Source organism: Carlito syrichta, unplaced genomic scaffold (assembly GCF_000164805.1).
Source record: "Carlito syrichta isolate Samal-C Ts95f unplaced genomic scaffold, Tarsius_syrichta-2.0.1 Scaffold262834, whole genome shotgun sequence".
In the NCBI taxonomy this organism is placed as follows: domain Eukaryota; kingdom Metazoa; phylum Chordata; class Mammalia; order Primates; family Tarsiidae; genus Carlito; species Carlito syrichta.
This window is the reverse complement of record NW_007206930.1, coordinates 62,090-82,338: the sequence shown is the minus strand read 5'-3', so window position 1 is coordinate 82,338 and position 20,249 is coordinate 62,090. Positions and strand designations below refer to the sequence as shown.

At 38.4% G+C, this 20,249-nt stretch overlaps 1 protein-coding gene across 1 annotated transcript in view; it reads left to right on the top strand.

Annotated features, from left to right (window-relative positions):
* Positions 1 to 20,249, top strand: part of ELL2 (elongation factor for RNA polymerase II 2) — a 78,002-nt gene that overhangs the window by 8,837 nt on the left and 48,916 nt on the right. Inside the window, exon 2 of the mRNA XM_008052202.2 lies at positions 8,178 to 8,225. The gene's annotated coding sequence lies outside the window, so the exon portion shown is untranslated. The remainder of the gene's footprint in view (positions 1 to 8,177; positions 8,226 to 20,249) is intronic.

The following is a 20,249-nucleotide window of genomic DNA, read 5'->3' as shown; positions in this document are numbered from 1 at the left end:
TGCTAATCTCTTTTGTATTTCACTCTTTTCTATGTTGTAATGGTTAGAAAAAAAGTATTCTTTATTCCATATATTCTTTAATATGATTCTTCCAAATCTGCAGAAAGGGAGTTTCTCCTGATATCTAAGGTTGGATTGGCTCATAAGGAAAAATTCTAGACTGCTTTTGTGAAGCTTAATGACTTGCTTTTCGGCATCTAATAAAAGACTTGAGGCAAAGAAGGAGATACCATTTATTAAAGTAGTTTTGGATTTTCTCTAAATTTCACATCATGTATCCTTCTAAGCATAGTGATCAGCTTTTGACAAGAGCTGAGTCTATTTGATTTCTTCAGGGTCGACTGTCTGATTTCCTGTGCTAGTTACTGCTTTAGCTCCAATTTTCTTCCTTACTCCTCTTTCCCTGCCTAGATATTTTTTATTACCGTGGTTAAAATATAATTATTAGATAGTCTTTAAATTCTCTATCAGGTGATGTTATAAAGAACAAAGAATAAAATGACTCTTTTAATAAAAAATCATAATCACAAGTTCTTAAATGGTACAGTGCTTCATTTAGGAAAGAGATCTATTTTATACAAGTTGCATCCCAGGGAAAATCATACCTACTTTTTATTATTTCCTTGCACAAGTGAAAAAACAAGTGCTTCAATTGCCTGATATTTTCCTTAAGCCATAGAGCAAAACAAAAAAGTGGTTTGCTATCAGTTCTTAGTTCTCTGGTTTTCAGATGTTTCAAATTTCATGTAAGTATTGTTGGAGAGGGACAGGGTAAAACTAGTTCTATAAAATGGTGGATGAGAACATAGTTCTTAAAGTGAGGCAGTGTTGGATAAGAGCGCAGTTCTTAAAGTATTACTGGATTTGAGTCCAGGTCACTTATGAGCTATGTAGCCTTTGGTAATTCATAGGACTTACCTAAGAAATGAGAATAATAGTGTCTGCCTCACAAGGTACTTCTGCGAATTCCCAGAGGTGGTAGTAAAAATGGATGGTGCCTGATACATTGCTAGCACTCAAATAGTAATGGTTAGCTATAATTGTTTCTTAAAATAATCCACTTAATGTAGCCACTTGAACCATCACCATTTATAGAACATTTTGTTTGTTTGGGGCAAAGTTCCAAAATTATATTTGACTTTGGAATTTTGTTTTGCAGTATTTTTATCATGGCTTATAATGCAGTATAGGTAGGCTCAGTTTTGGAGGCTGAGGTGGGAGAATTGCTTGAGCCCAGGAGTTTGAGACCAGCCTGGGGCACATAGCGAGACCCTCATCTCTCTAAAAGTAATAGTAATGATAATTTCAACAGGTTAATTTGTTGAATCAAGCATCAGACATTTTTTTTATAGACAAAAAATAATGCAGCTTAGGTGCCTAGGTAAATACCAGCTATTTAATAAATGCTTGTTGGTTGATTTTAAATAATTTAAGAATTAATGAATTGAATAATTCAAGTTAACGTTGAGTTAGCTCAAAGTTATGTGATAGGTTTTAAAGGGACGCTAAAGGTATTTTAAGTACATCGCTATCCTTTCATCTCTAACCTTAAAGAAGAAAATTGAAAGGATCTTTATAATGTTTTTAAAGACATCACTTTTCTGGGCCCAGAATGCTATTTCTTGTGTTTGTATATTTACAAAACTGATGATGTTTGATAAGGCAAAAGTAACCATCAATTTAATTTATTTACATGAATGAGCAATATGTAAACAATCAAGAGATAATTATAAACTCTTGATAGGATAAGAAACTATAAAACTCCAAGGAAAACTAAAATGTACTTCTCTCCCACTAGAAGGAAATAATGTCAGAAATTAATATTACTTAGGAAAAATTCTTAGCAAATTATGTATTTTAGAGTCATGATATATTGAGAGTATTAGTCTCTAGAAATAAGTGGACATGGATCTCTTTGGTCATAGAGCAGTTTTTGTTGCAGTAGCTTTGGCTTGTAAACAGACGTGGAGAGTAAGACCAAACTTATGAGCATTTTAGTGTTGCCTACACTTGTATCCTATGCTTAGAAATGCCCTATGTTACTAAGAGACATACAGGTAAAATTCAAGGAGCTCTAAAAACAGTGAAAGTACTAAGAGTTTAACAGACTCTTGACTGCAAACCATCACCTTTATCGGGTTGTTAAAGCATTTGTTAAAAGGAGTTCCCCCAGTTCCAATGTACCTTTGTGTTTCTTGGCCAGGTGTTGATACCAGATCACTATCTTACTTACATCTTATTTACTCAAATACTATTCACTTAAATCCTACAGTATCTTGATTTTCAAAAGAATTATTTGGTGCAAATATTTAATTAAAGCTAAAAGCAAAAATTGAATCTCTACTAAAACTAATTTTTAATGGTAATGTACTTAGAACATTTTTAAGAATACAATGAGTTGAGGTCATGTTTGTACAGTTAAACTTAGGTGAAAAACATTTAGATAAAAAATCAACCTGCTTGAGACATTTGATTATAATGGTATTGATTTTTTAAGCCTTTTTCCTGGTAGCTGTCTTATTAACAGTGAGTAGTCAGGTGCATCATAGGTGGTGTAAAGTTCTATCTCCTACTGTGTTTTGTTTCGTTTCTTTCCAGCATTCAAGAGCTTTAGCCTAGTAATGCCTTGTCTGTAATTGGGATTAAAACCAGTAAAGCATTTGAGAATCTTTTAAGTATTTTTATAGATTGTCAGCTATCGTAAAAGAGTTTTTCAGTAGTAGTGAGCTTAGTTTGCCATCTTTGGATAAGTACACATAGCTATTCCAGAGATGAGGGTTTTTTTTTATTATTTTTAAATGTAAAGGATAGCACAAATATTTACATATGTTCATGATCCTTAAAGTAATAGAAAAAAATTTTTTAAGTTTTTAGTTGATCAAAAACTGAACACTGGAAATTAAAATGATTTTATAAAATTCATTTTCCATGGAAACAAAATGCCAAAAGAACTGTGCATTTAAGATCTTTTAAATGTTTGGCACTGGGGGTAACTCATTTCAAAGGCAAGAGAGGGAAAGAGTACTGAACCCTAGCTCTGTGATCCTGAGTAATGCCCTCTACCTCTTAGAGACTCATTATTTATTCTCCCTCTGAAATGGGGGATATTGATGCTTTCCTACTATCCAGGACTGGTTTCAGGTGGTTCATGTGAGACAGTAGATATTAAAATGCTCCGTACTGTTACATTGAAAAACTAGATTAAATGATCATTCTTTTTGAGGACTTAGGCAATATAGGTAAAACTATAAGCATATTGAAAGGTTAGATTCTAAATTCAGAGCGTGAGGCATAAAATTGTATACAGTCAAAATTACTCTTAAAAGTCTGTAAATTGATGTGGAGAATAATACACATTGTTTTGTCAGTACAGCCCTGAATAGTAATCTGTATAAGTGTATAATGTGTATAGTAGTGTATTGCATATATAAAGAGAATATATCCAAAATGATTTTACAATACTTTTTTAAAGCTGAGCACATTGTGGTATTTACAAGATAAATGCTTGTAAGTTAACTAGGCCTAAGACTCCTCTGTATCATAGCAAATAGAAGTAAGACAACTTGTGAAAAATACACCCCACTGTAGTGGAAGAGTGGACACTGGCCAAAACAGCTGGTGGGTATTAACTCAAAAGTGGGCCTAGTTCTGAGATAGCAAAATAGCAGCAGCAGTGATTTATTTGGCTAGAAGAAGGTTTAACATTGCTTTAAAATTGGAATCCTCTCCTTTAGGCATTCTTTCTCCAGGTAGTTGCCACTTCTTGTTGCTTTATATCTATCTGTTCCACATGTATCTCCCTTGGACCCTTGAAGACATTGAAACTTTGAGCCTTTGACTCCTGGCTTATCCAAAGGAAGGCCTAGCTGAGGAAATTAACATTGAGTTTGAATGTTAAGTAGGCAATATGTAGGGATAGGTAAGATGGTGTTTGGGAAGTTACGCCAGTTTGAAGGAACAGGAAGGAGACAGAAATAGAAAGGAAAATGCTTGCAAAACAGGCAAACAAAACAGGGTAACATAGCCGAGCCACTGTTGGGCGGAAGTAGAAGATGAAATTGGTTGTTCTTATCATCGCGGGTGTGTTGTCTACTCAGTTGCTTGCTTGGCTTTGATTGACAGTAGGAAGAACCACTGCGGGCTGAGTGGTGTGTGAGAGAGATTCTGCTGGCTGTTTCAACTTTTTGGAAAGACCTGAAGGAAGGGAGAAAGCTTTTATCTAGTTGAGAGGTCATAAGGGCTTGGCTTTCAGAATAGAGGCTAAGAGCTTCATTGGAGATAATTTGGGGCAGCCTGGTAAGAGCTGGTGATTGGGAGCCCCGGAGCCACCTTGGCATCCTTTTTTCTTTGGTGCCTGATAGTTAAGCTTGCAGCACATCTTATCATTCTCCTTGGAAATGTCTGCTCTGCCTATCATCTCCTGTCAGCTCCAGATGCAGTCATACTAATTTCAGGCCTTTATCACCACATCCAGAGTATTTCTAAAGCAGCCTCTGGAGTTTTCTCTAGTCTGTTTCTCTAGCCCTGTCCTACCCCAGTCCTTCTCTCTCCCTCTATTTTACATATGGTGAAAGAGCTGCCTTCTTCCAAAACACTTCTTTTAGCAACTCCCTTTCTTATTCACAATATTTGGACCCTCCAATTGTTGATCACGTCAAAGGTGAGACTGAAGCTTAGCAGTGAAGGGTAAGGAGGGGATTAGGGCAGAGTTATTTCACAGGATGATACACAGAGTTATCCTAAAGTCCGCAATTTAAAGTCTTGTCCTGTTTCTTCTGTAGCAGATAGAAACAAAAACCTAAGACCGATTTTGAGGATAAGGAAAGATGAAGCAGGACTTGCCAGGTGCAGTGTTACCCCTGCTACTGTGTTTGAAGTGTGGAAGAGCTCTGTGCTCATGCAGACCTGTCCTCTACCCACACTTCGCCCAGGCCTGTCTCCTTGTCCATTTCCTGGGGCATTCCTTCTCCCTGGAACTGACCACTTTTTCCATACACCTTTGACTTTTCTAGTATCTATTCTCTCTTATGTGATACTTCTCACTGTGCTTCCCAGTAGTACTTAGCCTAGCACCTAATCATTCTAAAATTTTCCCCAACCAAAATGAGTACACTCTAGCATGAGTGATTAGGCCCCCACACTCTCAAACCTCCCATAGCACATGGTTGTGGAACACAAGGTAGTAGAAGAAAAGCAGCATGGCAACACAGGAAGATTGAGTGCTGGCTGGGTTCTGTTTCCTGCGTAGCTATTGTTGGGACATAGCACTTGTGGGGGTAGACATCAACTGTATGATCTTTAAGGCCTCTCTTCTGGATCTGGAATTCTGTGATTCTAATGACATGTAATTGACTAATTGAATATGGAGTGTGGGGGGGTGGCAAAAGAGACTATAAATTAATTCTAAGGTGGTGAGGCTGGGGAACGAAGAAGATAAACATTCCCTTGCCAGAAAAGTGGGAAAGAGGTGCCAGTTTGTTTGGGGAGACTGGAGATGAGGGAGTTTAGTGTTTGCCAGTCATCAAGAGCTCAGAATTCTGATACAAAATGTCCTGTAGCACAGTAGAAGGGAGCAGGCTGTGGAGGGATACCAGTTGAGGAGTGGGAGAGAGATTCAGAGTTATCACCATACAGGTACACTGAGCCTCCAGGATGAAGCAGAGTTGGAAAGAGGAAAGGAGGGGCACTAACTTTTGAAATGGAATGCATGGTCAGAGGGCAGGGAGGACTGGTGTCTCTAAGTGCAAAAAAGAGGAAATATCCAGTGGAGAAATCAGCAGTTTGAAAACTGAGAAAAAGTTTGCATTCATTTGACCAAAAAATTGATAAACCTGGTGGAGAGAGAATTTCAAATTTCAGTGATGAGTGTAAGGTCACCTCTGAGTTGCAAGGACTTAAGGGAGGGAAGTGTAATTGTCTTTAGGGAGATGTCTGTTTGGGTGATGTGAAGGGAGATTCGGGAGGCAAAGCTGATCGAAACACTGTGAAGACAGAATCGGAACCTGTGTTGCCGAGATAGTAGAACCGCCTCACATCCACACGAAGAGGGGCTCCTGGCCCCTGTGGACACACTTCCATTATTTCAGAAAGAGGAAGTTTAACCATGGAAGGAGTATTGGGGTGCAATTCCCACTCCCCAAAGAAAGTTAATCTATATTTTTTATTTTCTTAAAAGTTCATGAATTAGAATAAAGCACTACTACAAAATAGGTTTTAAAAATTCAAGCACTACCTTTTTGTCTTATCCTTTTGTAAAAACCCATTTATCTGGCCAGCTCGGTGGCTCAGCCTATAATCCCAGCGCTTTGGGAGGCCGAGGTGAGTGGATTGCAAGGGCCCGTGGGTTCGAGACCCGCCCGGGCAACTTGACGAGACCTCATCTCTACAATACATCTAAAAAATTTTACCAGGCATGGTAGCGTGCTCCTGTAGTTCCAGCTACTTGGAAAGGCTGAGGCAGAAGGATTGCCGGAGCCCAGCAGGTCGAGGCTACGGTGGCCGGGAGAGTGCCACTGCACTCCAGTCTGGGCAATGGAGTGAGACTCCAACTCAAAAAAAAACAAAAACCATTTTATCCTACACCAAGAAATGAATTTGTTACCCATAGCACTTTTATTATGTTAATTCTAAAGTTAAATAATCTTTAATGGCTGAAAAACAATGATAACAGTACCCATTGAAATGTTTTCTTCAAGAATATGTTTGTTTATTCATTTTTATAAATTATGTTAAGATGGTTTATGTTACCACCAGATTTCACACTCAGGTAATCAGTCTGTCTTTTAAAGAAGTACTTATCATTTCCTTATTTCTCTTTAGTTTCTTACAGTCCTGATTAGTGAACTTTTTATTTATTTATTTATTTAGAGTCGGAGTCTCACTTTGTCGCCCATCCTGGAGTGCAGTGGCACTCTCCCGGCCACTGCAGCCTCAACCTGCTGTACTCCGGCGATCCTTCCGCTTCAGCCTTCCAAGTAACTGGAACTACTGGCGTGAGCTACCACACCCGGCTAGTTTTTGATTTATTGTAGAGATGAGGTCTCGCCAAGTTGCCCACGTGGGTCTTGAACCCACGAGCTCAGGCAATCCACTCACCTCCGCCTCCCAAAGTGCTGGGATTACAGGCTGAGCCACCAAGCCTGGCCCTGATTAGTGAACTTTTAAATCTGCAGAGGAGTTTGGGAAGTGACTGAAAGTAGTTGGTGCTGTTGTGAATGAGGGGAGGGACATCTGAGTGCTTCTGGCTTTTTATCTGGGGTAGAGAAGAGACCAGAAACTACTGTTTTTGTTTTTCTACATTGGATGTGGATATGAGGGTGAGAAGTGTAGTTTACAGGCTATGGTTCTATTAAACATGACTCAAATCTGATTTACGCATGAGTTTCTGTTAGCAATTTGGAAAAGCATTCCCACAGCAAAACATACTGGTGAATTTGAATACAGGAGATCATGCCAGAGACCATGGCTGATGTTTACAGTTACAGCTGTTGTTCCAAATGCACAACTCTGTAAGAAAATATTAAAGTCATAAAGGCTGAGGCGAAAGGATCGCCGGAGCCCAGCAGGTCGAGGCTGCGGTGGCTGGGAGTGGCCACTACACTCCAGTCTGGGCGACAGAGTGAAACTCCAACTCAAAATAAATAAATAAATAAAAAGACAATGCTCGTAATAAAACAAACATTGATCTAGAAACTATGTTCTCCAGGTAAGCATCTTATGAGAAAATTGGTTACCTGTTTGACCCTCAAGTAAAAACAAATCTCTGGTAAAATGTGAGAAAATAGCAGAAGTTCATTCTCAAATATTTTAGTTTTATATTTCTAGTATTCTGCTTGAGTATTGCAAAGTTCCTCAAATTATGTCTTTCCTCTTCTTATCCCTATTTAAAATATACTAGGAAACTAAGCAACAATTTGGTTTTTTTAAGTGTAAAATTGAATTGGTTTCAAAAACATGATTAGCTACACTGCCAAAAAATACCTTTTGGTTGTGTGGTACAGAGAAATGTGAAAAGTGTGATATTGTTCATCCCAAACATCTTATATAATGACATGCATATGTAAATATATAATGAAGAGATGTTTCCACACTATGGTACTGAACAAATACATAGTTTTGAAGCTTTCACATTTAGTTCTGTGTCACAGTAACCAATTTTTATCTGTTTCTTTTAATAGAATGTAATTCCTTTTCGACCTTCGATTCAGTTCCAAGGACTCCAAGGGGTGAGTACTCTTATTGATTTAGCAAAAAAATCTAATATTCTTCGTACATGCTATTTATATTTTTAAATTGTTTTCAACTGAGCCTCTTAATATAATCAGTCACCCATTTTGTGAACTTTGTGACTAAATGAAAATTTCTGACATTTTGATTAAGATGTTTGAATCTTTTTTCTTAATTAATTTAAAAAATAACTCAGAAATAATTATTGATATTGAGAGTGGTTTTTCCAAATCATGGACAATTGCATATTTGAGCCTTTTTTTTAAGTATAACATATATCAAGATATTATGTGAATATATTTCGTTTACCACAACTAAACATCCATAAGGCAAGTTATGACTGCGATTGTTTTTACTATTAACAAAATTTTGCTGATTGTACACTTACTTTTTTAAAGTGTACGTACCAGGAAATGAAATATATAGAAGTTGAGTTTTCCTAATGTATAGAAAAAACAGAAGTTTCTGTGTCTATTGCTGCACTTAAAAGCAGCAATGTTGATACCTAATAAAATAGACCCATGAATTTTGTATTTATAATAGATGTTAAACGTTACCAGGAGTAGTACCAGTATTGTTTTTAATTGTTACTATTAATATTTGATATTAATAAAATAAGTAGTAGTTTCAATTATTCTTTTTTACTTCCTCATTTAAATTAATATGCATTTCTCTATGTGTCTATATATTGGCTATGGTGTAAAAATTTGGAATATCTGAGTGGATTTTTTGTTGTTGTTGTTTTGTTTTGTTTTGTTTTTTTTGAGTTGGAGTCTCACTCTGTCACCCAGACTGGAGTGCAGTGGCCGCTTCCGGCCACCGCAGCCTCGACCTGCTGGGCTCCGGCGATCCTTCCGCCTCAGCCTTCCCAGTAGCCGGAATTACAGGCATGCACTACCACGCCCGGCTGATTTTTTTGATTTATTGTAGAAATGAGGTCTCGCTGCCCAGGCGGGTCTCGAACCTGCGGGCTCAGGCAATCCACTCACCTCAGCCTCCCAGAGGCGCGGGATTACAGGCTGAGCCACCAAGCCCGGCTTCTGAGTGGATTTTAAGGCTATAGAGAAAAGGCAAGCTGAGGGAGGGAAATTATATTCTTGATTATTGCAAATCTGCATACTTGTGATTTTTTTGCTTTTATGTAACAAAATGCAAAAATGTCAATGTAAATAAATGCAATCTTTCTATACTTTATAACTTGAAAACATTTTGAGAGTCAGATTACATCATTCAACACGAACTAAGAGTGCTTCTAAATGTGTGTCATGCTACCTTGAAGAAGATATTTGTGTGGGTGTCAGAGTTTTGCTTCTACACAACAGCTTTACATTGAAGTCCTTTTATCTGCCGCCCCCCCCCCCAGTAACTGAATGGGATCCTAATTGGGATTAAGTGTTCTTCTGCATGTTGTTATATAGCTTTTGGGTAGTCAGTAGCACGTGCTGCTTTTCTCTTTTAGGCATCAGTTCCGTTGCTAATTTAAGGCTTCTTGAGTTTTCCTGCAAGTTTTAATGGCATCAGTAGTATGTGAAGGGAAGTTCCAGGGGCAGGCCTGTTTCCATGAGCCCTGGAGGACTCTGGATTCACTAAGGATATTGGGAGGAGCGGACTAGGGGAGGAAGGAACGTTTGAGCTGCTTTCTTGCACTGGGGGTTGTAGGACTGTTCTGGTGTTACTGCTTTCTGTCATTCTCTCTTTCTCCCAGTTCGGACATCAAGGCTAGGGAAATATAAGTAAAGGGCATTTTCTTTCTTTCTTTCTTTTTTTCTCCCACCCACTTGCCCAGGACATTTTCTTAGGAGACACCAAAGTAAACTGCAAACTGCAAGACTAAGCAATGGGGGCCCAATGTGTGCAGGCATCCAGGTTCTCCTATTTTCCTCTTGTAGCTTTGTACAACCTCAGAGGGAGTGTGGTTTGCTCTAGCATACTGGTTGCCCTCAGGTCCTGGGCACCACTGTAAAACAGGCAGTTGATATCTGAAACCTTGGGCCTTCTTTTCCAAATTTTCCAATCTGTCTCCCCCATAATGTCACATACCCATGTGTCCAGGCTCTCCTGGTTTATCTTGGCCCACTCCACTTTCTCTTCCTACTCTACTCCTTGCCTTGTGTAGTTCACTGATGTAAGTAGTTTTGATATAAATGACTGATAGGGTTAAATCTGAATGGGTGTTTGAATGTTAAGAGATAAATGAATGGCAATTGAATTTGGTAGAGTAGACGGGTGGAGGTGCCAGAGACCTGGGGCTGTGGGATGCTTGGCCCTACCCTGCTTATTCTGAGTCTGTCTCCTCAACCCCCCACCCTTTTATTATTCTAACTGGGAACAAAATATATGGACTCAGCATTGTTTTAGAGCCTGCAGCTGCATTCCACCCACCCTCCCCCCTTCTCTTTGCAAAGTTCTCCCCAGCCTTTTGGGACTTAGTAAAAACAAAGAGTCATTACAGGGGAGAGAGTAGGTTGGCACAGCCCACAGGGAGTACGCAGAGCCACAAATGTGAGGGGCTTCTGGACAGTGCTGCTCTGTTTCTTGAGAGAGTCATGATCATTTAACATTGCCTGGGCTGATTGCTTTAAAAACTCTGAAGAAGTGTGCTTACAGAATTTCCTATATGGAATATAATTAGAGCTTTAAACTGAAAGGTTTAAATTTAGATTTCTCACAAAAGTTACTTTTCCTTAATGAGAAATTTGTCTTTACATCAAATGTGATTGGAAATGTACCCTTGCTGTCATGATGGCGTCAACTGTAGGCATATTTGAAGCATAACTGAAGCATTAACAACATTTTAAAAGTGAGTGTCAAGTGTTAAAATTATTTCCTGTTTCCCTGATGACACGACTTCTAGGCACTGCCTGGTTATGCTGGTCCTTGTTACTAATTATAAGATTTTTTTTCCCCTTAGTAATGTCTTTAGAAGAATTTGGGTCTTGGCAGTTTAGCTTTTAAGCATACTTACTTTTGTGCCTGAACATGTACTCTTAGGTTGAAATTTTCTTCTAAATAAATACAGACTGAAACATTAAAGTGTGCTGTTAATAGAGTGAAAATTCTGAGAATCATTGATTACCTGGGTTTTTATCGTCACAGCTGAGCAGCAGCTTTTATAGCATAAGAAATATAAATTGTCTTTTGCAATTCATTCCACCTTTGCCCTTAGTGGAAGAAGGTGCTCAGAACATTTGATCGTCATTGAACGCTTTTTCTGGATTCAGAAAGATAAGGAAATGCCTTTGGGAATAGTTGATCCTGATTTTTAAACTCATGAATATTCAGAAATGCTTTGTTGATTCTGAAGAATGTGAATCCACCAAGTTTCACAGGTCTAATATTCATAACTAAAATTCTAGGATTATAAATACCTGTAGAACTGCATATTTGATCAGAAAAGGTAGCTGGTAAGATTCGTGTGGGCTCTACTGCATTGAGGTGTTCAAGTTGCAACGTTCAGAGGGGCATGTTGGTGTAATGTTCCCAACCTCCAAAAGCTACATCTTTGTTGTCAAGTAAGCTTTATAAAAATTAGAATAGTTCTGTCTACTGACCTGATACTGAAAATATGGCAGGTGAACATTCTCCGAAGATGTGCATTTCAGTGAATTTTTAAAAACTAAACTCTGTATATGTATGTTAGCTGAAAGTTTCTTGTTTAAAGGCACAAAGTTGATAGAGGCAGCCCTGTAACTGCAGTCTGGGTCTTCACATGCTGGGAAAAAATCTTCCCGCCATACTGTGCAGCTCTTGGAGAATAGGTTCTGGAAGCAGGTTAACTCCATATTTTCATGTAATGGCAGTTGTCAACTAACAATGATTCTAAGCAATAAACTATAAACTTGTACGTAATAAGAGAATGTGCTAATATGTTAATTTATTGTTCTGGTTGTTTTTTACTCATTGCACATTCTTTCAGTCCTTACTGGTACCAAGTACTTTGTTAGGTATTCAGTGTGAAAAGGATGGGCAAGACAAGGACTCTGCTTTCAAGGAACTCACAGTCTGATACATGACTATAGACTAATATTAATAATGTAGGATTTACCCAGAACCTACACTCAATACTTCTATAGAAACCAGGAGCTGTTAGGCACAGGCTTATATGTGTATTTCTGATTGATACGAATCAGCTTTTTTTTTTTTTCACAGATGATATCTTGCCAAGTTGTCCAGGCTGGTCTTGAGCCTGTGGGCTCAGGCAATCCCCTCACCTCAGCCTCCCAGAGTGCTGGGATTATAGGTATGAGCCACCTTGCCCGGCCTATGAATCAGCTTTTTAAACAAAGGTTTTAGTAGATGTAAATGTTATATCTTTTTTTTTTTTTTTTTAGTTGGAGTCTTAACTCTGTTGCCCAGGTTGTCGTGCAGTGACGTGCTCACAGCCACTGCAGCTGCGACCTGCTGGGCTCAGGCAATCCTTCTACCTCAGCCTTCCAGGTAGCTGGAACTATAGGCACAAGCCACCACACCCAGCTAATTTTTAAAAAATTTATTGTAGAGACAAGGTCTGGTCAAGTTGCCCAGTCTGGTCTAAAACCACTGGTCTCTGGCATTCCTCTCACTCGGCCTCCCAAAGTGCTGAGATTACAGGCTTGCATTGCGCCCGGCATAAAATGTTATATCTTAGCTGTAGATACGTAAAATTCCAAAGGCCTATTAAGAGCTGTCTTTGTGCATGCACACACAAAGGTAAATATGTGGTACGTTATAATTGAGATAAAATCTGAAGTGGCAAGATTTTCAAAGGTAAATAATGGCTACTAGTCTGCTGACACGTGGCAGCCTTGAGTGAACTTGCCTGTGGCCTCAGGTACTCACAATCAGGGAGTGATTGCCCCAGGGCAGTGAGAAATAATATGAACATCGTTATATAGAACCCAGTATTAACTCAGTATTTGTTATGAGAATGTTGTTCTAAAATTCTTTAATTGCTCACTTGCAGACTCAGCAATCCCAGCGGCTTTAGAAAATAGTTTTACATATAAATAATTTTTAAATTATTTTTAAAAGGACTGAGAACAGAAAATATTTTCTGTAAGTACTATGCAGTATCTCCTGTGAAACATCAAGTCACACACACTTTTCTAAGAATGAGCAAGGAATAGCCAGCCAAACAAATTCTAAATGTACACCTTCCAAAAAAGCACAGTGACCTTCTGAAGATTAAATCAGTATTTAACCGGTCACTTTAAAGGCTTGAATAGTGTTATAAAACTCTTACAGTGGTTATTCAACAGAGAGTTGGATTTTTCTTTCTTTCTTTTTTTAACCTCCAAACTTAGCAAAGTATTCAGAGATGCTTTGTTAATTATTTATTTTACTTTGTGGGGGCTGAGGAGAAGATTTGGTTTGAAAAACTAAATTATACAGTATTTGAAATTAATAGGCAATTTCAGCCCACTTGAAACGGCTTCCTGCAGACTGCCCTCCCCTACCCTACTTGGTACCTGGGAAGCAAAGATAACCATCAGCTTGAAATAAGCGGCAGAGATAAAAATAAATTCCCAACGCTGCCATTCCTTCTTAGATGATATGCCTGCCCCCGACTTCTTTTCCCTGCCATTTTTGGTTTGGCTAGCCCACTGGTTTTGCCAAGGGTTGTGTTTAGTCAGTCTGCTCAGAAGTTTGCTGACTAACAGCTACCTTTATGCTCTCAGCTCTGAATGTAATTAATACTAGAAGGATGTTAAAATTATATCCTTTTATAATGGCAGTTCTGTTTTAATTTTTTAAATATTGCTTCATTAACACATAGCACATAGGTAGCATTTATTTTAATATGCTGAATTACAACTCTTTAGCCACATGTTAACTTACTAAGGTATCAATAAAATTAGTAAATTACCTAATTTTTAAAAATTAACTTTAATAACATATACACACACATATTTTTAAAATCTCATTTTAGCCAGGGGATGGAAGACCCTGGAAGCTCTGGAAACTCATATTTTCTCAAAAAATAATTGAATCATAGTTTGAAGCTATTGTAAATTGACTGAAGACCTGGCCCCTGCCCTTGAAGAGGTCAGGACTTCAGCATGTGGGAGGGTAACTGGGTGTGTTTTTGGTGCCTCAGGAAACTATCTCAAAGTACTCTCTGACCACACCCTTAGTGTACCCCAGTATGGCCTACACAAAGACAAGCCTCTAAAACATGAGCGCAGTGAGGGGTGCTTATCCTGCTTTGTCTTTACCAAACTGCAGCACTTTGGAAAGCAGCAACCAAAACTATAAGTGACATCTAAAGCTACTACAAATACATAGTTTGTATTCATAGCAGTGAGATAAGCTTTACTCTCTTCATTTAGCAAATGTTTATGAATACTTGATGTGTACCAGGCACCCAGGTAGACACTGTAGACAAAGGTAAATACAACCTTGAAATGCCAGCTGTTATTCCTAACTGACGTTATCTGTTTGTCAAAATCTGCCACTGATGGCTTTCTTTTTGGTTTTTTTTGTTTCTCACCAAAAACTAAAATGTGAAATTGAGTCATCTGTAATACAAAGAATGTCACTTTAATAGAACTCACTTATTTAAGCTTGGAGAATAATATTTGACCAATTCTGTGACGCTTTTTGGTCCTTATAGCTAAATCACCCCTTAAATTTTAACCATTAACATTGTTTAAATATCTATTGGCCCCCGACTGTGTGTGCAGGGTTCTGTCCTAGGCACATAAGATGAACTTATAAGAGCTTTATTAAAAGTCAAAATTTAAAGAAAAAAAAAAAAAAACCTTAACAGAATAAGCCCAAGACCCAGATATCTTTTTTTTTAAAAATTTTGAATTTTAAAGATGTGCGGTACAGTTCAAGGTTAGGCATACAAATGTTCATTATGCAGGTACCATTGTTGAAGAGGTGTGTGTCCCCCGCCCCCAGCAGTTCCCCACTACTGCCAGTCTCACCCCCCACCCCAACCCCTCTGGCAGTTTCCCACTATTACCAATCCCTTTCTTATAGTTATTATAACAGTTAAAGGTCTGCCTGTGAGTGAGAATATGTAGTACTCAGTTTTTTGTTTCTGTGATAGATCACTGAGTATTATAGACTCTAAGTCCATCCAAGTTGTTGCAAAGTTCATAATTTTGTCCATCTTTATGGCTCATAATATTCCATCGTGATATGTACCACATTTTTTTGTATCCAGTTCTCTTTCAATGAGTAGCATGGTTTGGTTCCATGTTTTTGCTGTTGTGAATAATGCTGCAATAAACATGTGTGCAGGTATCTTTTTCATAGAGTAATTTGAGTTCCTCTGGGTATATTCCCAGTAGGGGGATTGTGGGGTCATATGGAAGGTCGATTTTTAGATCTTTTAGGAATCACCCCACTTTTCCACAGACGTTGTACTAGTTTATACTCCGATCAACAGTGTGGAAGTGTTCCCTTTTCCCTCCATCCTGTCCAGCATCTGTTGTTTTTTGAGTTAGTGATGATGGCCATCCCGACTGGAGTTAGGTGGTATTTCAGTGTGGTTTTGATTTGCATTTCTTTGATGACTAGTGAGGCAGAACATTTTTTCATGTATCTATTGACTGCTTGTATGTCTTCTTTTGAGTGTCTATTCATATCTTTTGCTCACTTTGTAATGGGGCTGTTTTTTTCTTTTTGGCATGTTTGAGTTCCTTGTAGATCCTAGATGTTAGGTCTTTGTCAGATATGCAATTGGCAAATATTTTTCCCCAGTCTGTGGGCTGTCTGCCTGCTCTCTTGATGGTTTCTTTGACTTTGCAGAAGCTCGTCAGTTTGATGAGGTCCCATTTGTCTATCTTAGCTCTTATGGCATGGGATCTTATTTCAAACAATTCTACACACACACACACACACACACACACACACACACACACATTATTGATTCCAAGGTGTGGGTTTTTTTTTTCTTTTTAATATCTATAACATCTTTGAACCTGGGATGCATTTCATCATCAGTGGCATGTTGGTATAGTATCGTAGTTTGTCAGTATTTTATATTATGTAGTCATGAAAAGTAATGAATTGTCTTGCAATTTCTGGCATCTCAGATTGCTGTAGACTACAGCAACACAGTGGAAGAATATAGAGAATTTCTATTTTCTGTAACAGGAAAGCTTTTACCTAAATAGAATCTTTTCCAAAGATTGACTGGCTTGTTTATTATTATTAACTCAGTATGTTAGATACTCTGGAGAATTTATAGGGAAGGTATACGCTTATAACCGTTCTTGACCTGTAATTTAAACTGTAAGGGACAAGACTATGAAGTTAAATGTTCTCAGCTTTGTCTTTGGGCGGAAGCTCATTTAAAGTAATGTGTTTAGCAAACAAGTTTAGAAGAAAAGAGTTTTACTGACTTAAGGACTTAAAAAGCTCACAGACATGCTTTGAAGACTAATGAATTTGCCTTTATCAGACTTTATCAGAAAAATTTTCAAATCCTTCTGTCTCAGGTTTTATAATTTATACTATATTTAGCACAATGCATAGTTATCTATTCTATTTTGTATATAGATTCCACATGTTTTTCTTGTTCTTTTTTTTGAGTTAGAGTCTCATTCAGTCGACAAGCCTGGAGTGCAGTGGCACACTCACAGCCACCCCAGCGTCAACCTGCTGGGCTCCGGCGAGCCTTCTGCCTCAGCCTTTCAAGTAGCTGGAACTACAGGTGCACACTACCACACCTGGCTAATTTTTTATTTATTGTAGAGACAGGGTTTTACCAAGTTGTTCGGGCTGTTCTTGAACCCATGGGCTCAGGCAATCCACTTGCCTCGGCCTCCCAAAATGCTGGGATTACAGGCTGAGCCACCAAGCCCAACCCGATTGCTTTTCAATAATTATAGTTAAGGTTTATTTACTGTTAGATGCTAAGAACTCTATTCTATGTACTTCCTCTATATTATCCCCATGTAATCTTCACAGCAGTGCCGTGAAGCAGATACTCCCTCCCATTTTGCTGATGTATACTATGGCTCTGAGGTCTTACTACTTGTTGAGGCTCACACAGGTAGTGAGTGAAGGGCCTGGACTAAAATGTAGGCTGATTCCAGAGCCTGTTTTCATCACCGCACTGATTTTCTCCCTTTAATAAGCGTTCAATTATCATTTTCACTTATGCTTAAATAAACATTTGTTGAACGAGCTCCAGCTGGCAAGGGGAAGGGGGCTGTTTAGGAAGGCCTCAGAGAAGCAATGTTTGAGCTGAGATCTGAAGGGTTACCAGAAGGTAGCTGATCAGAGAAGGGGGAAATACTTTTCAGGCCTCTGCAGCATGAGCAAAGTGGGAAACAGGTGTGGCAGTGTCCCACCTTCTTACGGAGTTAGGATTTCTTTCACTTTGGAGGTCAGTGCTTCTTGTCTGCAAAATGCCCCTGGAGGTCTATGATGAGGTCTAGAAACTTGGACTTTTAAATGTTCCCCCAGGTTTTCTTATAGTAGGGCCACTCACTATCATAAGAGTGTAATAAGAATATACATGTATGTATGTATTATATTCTCTTCTCAGGAGAAGCTTCATGACTTTCATTGGCTTCTGAGTAAGACCACTTAACAAAACCTCTGACTTCTCTAATGGAAGAAAAGCACTTCAGTAAGAGAGACTTTCAAACACATATCCAAACAATTCACAGGAAGGCAAAACAGTTGACTTTGCAAAGAGGGCTTTACCCATAGAGATGTGCACATTCACTCAGCTGAAACAAAAGTTCCACAGCATAATATTACCCTTACTTCATCAGGGTACTCTGATATTTTCTGTTTTATTCTCTTTCATTTAAAAAGAATCCTGGTCACAATCCACTGAATCAACACTGTGACCTTTCAGTGGGTTGCAATCTATGACTTAACAAACACTGAAGAAGATTATCATCTACAGCATTTCAAACAGTGTAACCAGGGAGTCATGTGGTCAGATTGCAATTTAGCATGCTTCTCCAGTAGCTGCCTTGACTTAGTCATACCTTCTCTATGGAAAGCATAAAAAGGGAAGAGTCGAATGGCTCTGTCTTCCTTTTTTTTTTTTTTTTTTTAATCCACAGTCTCACTCAGTCACCCAGGTTGGAGTGCAGTAGCATGATAATAGCTCTTTGCAACCTTGAATACCTGGACTCAAATTTTCAAAATTTTTATTTTGTAGAGATGGAGTCTCAGTATGTTGCTCGTGCTTGTCTTGAGCTCCTAGGCTTAAGTGATCCTCTTGCACCAACCTCCTGAAGTGCTGGGATTACAGGCATGAGCCACCGCACCCAGAGGTTCTGTATTCATTAGTAGAGCATTTAGTTGGATGGTGATACCATTATTTATATCTGAAACAGGTGAAAGAACAGGCAGGAGACTTGGGGTGTGTTTGATTTGAAACATGCTGTACCTGAGGTATTCATATAACACTCCAAGGCTCATTCTATCAAGAGGAAGCTGTCCAGGGGGTATTAGCATTAGGGACTTGAAAAAGGAGGATTTTCAAGAAGCAACTCCAAAGGACATTTTAATGGGTTTACTTATATCTGAATGTCCAGTAGTTAGAACAAAGACAAGGTAGATTCACAGGTGGAATTCTGGCATAAAACTGTATTTTAAGAGTTATTTTTTTCAGCTGTTGAGAATACTGGTTTGCATGTAAATACTTATGCTTTGAGTATTGTTACTTTTAATTACTAACATTTAGGGAATTTGAAGCTCCCTTGCCAAATTTTGCACTGGCAAAATATATTAGTCTGAGAGATGAACAGTGGTATATTCATTCAGTGGAAGAATATACAACAGTGAAAAGTGGTGACTTCTAACTACACAACATGCCATGAAATGCTAAGCAGACAGAAGACTACGTGTGGTATGACACTGCTTTTATCAAGTTTAATAGCAGACAGAATTAAACAACATATTGTGTATGTTTATGTATTTGATGAGGTTATTAAAAACCACAAAGGAATGATGATCATGGCAGAATAGGGGTTACCTCTGATAGGACAAGGCAGGCCAAGGGAGGAGAAGAGCAGGTGGGCAGGTGTGTTATTGCTGATGTTCTAGTTCTTGAGTGGTGACTTTACAGGTGCTCAATATGTCATCAAGCTTTGTAACTATCAAGCTTTATTTATTTTGTAGAAATAAATATTACACTATCTAAAGTTGGTCTTCATTATAATTAACTTTAAAGATAATTTGCTGTCTTCATGGGTTGAGTGAGAAAAACCAGAACATATTTCAATAGATGCCAGAGGGCACTTTAAATTTGTATTTTTGAATTGTTCTATAAACATAAAATACATTTTTAGAGATGCCAAGTGTAAATATGACAAGAAACTAGGAGAAAAGCTGGATGTTGAAGGTTTAAAACACAGGTTGACAAGGACAGTAGAGAAGGCAGGTCTTGAGAAGTTAGCTGGAGCTAGACGCCAGCTGAATATCTTGCCAGTAAGGTACTTGATAAAGTTGCTTTGTCATCTATCAGTGGAGAAAGAAAATTTTCTCCCTGCCTGTGATCTCTCCCCAGTGGTGAGAAAGTACAGGCAGAGTCACTGGTGGTTATCAAGGGCGAGGGACAAGAGGTCATTTTCCTCTCTGAAATAACACTTGACATTTTGGAGTAGTGGTATCGGGAAGTGTCCTGGAAAAAGTTCAGTTGAGAAAGGATAGATTAGGGGAATGAAAAGTAGCAGTTGGTTGAATTTTAAAAGAAGAAGTTCTTAGCGGGGCTAGGGTAATACGACTTAGAATGCAGTAGAGAACTGATTGAAGGAGAACTGAATTGGGCCCATATCAGGAGAGTTTGGTACCTAAGTAGCCATAAGAAAAGGGCAGTCTTTTATAAGTCTTGAAATGCCCAGATCATTGAATAATCCCTCAGGAAGTTGTGTTAGGAATATCTTATTTTAGAGTGAGAATGTAGGGCATTGGTATATTTATGAATGCAGGACTCAGTACTGATCAATACTAAGAAGCCTTTTTTTATATAACTAATCTGAGTGCTTTTTAGTTTTTTTCTGAATCTAGTCTTTTTTTTTTTTTTTTTTTGAGTTGGAGTCTCACTCCGTCACCCAGACTGG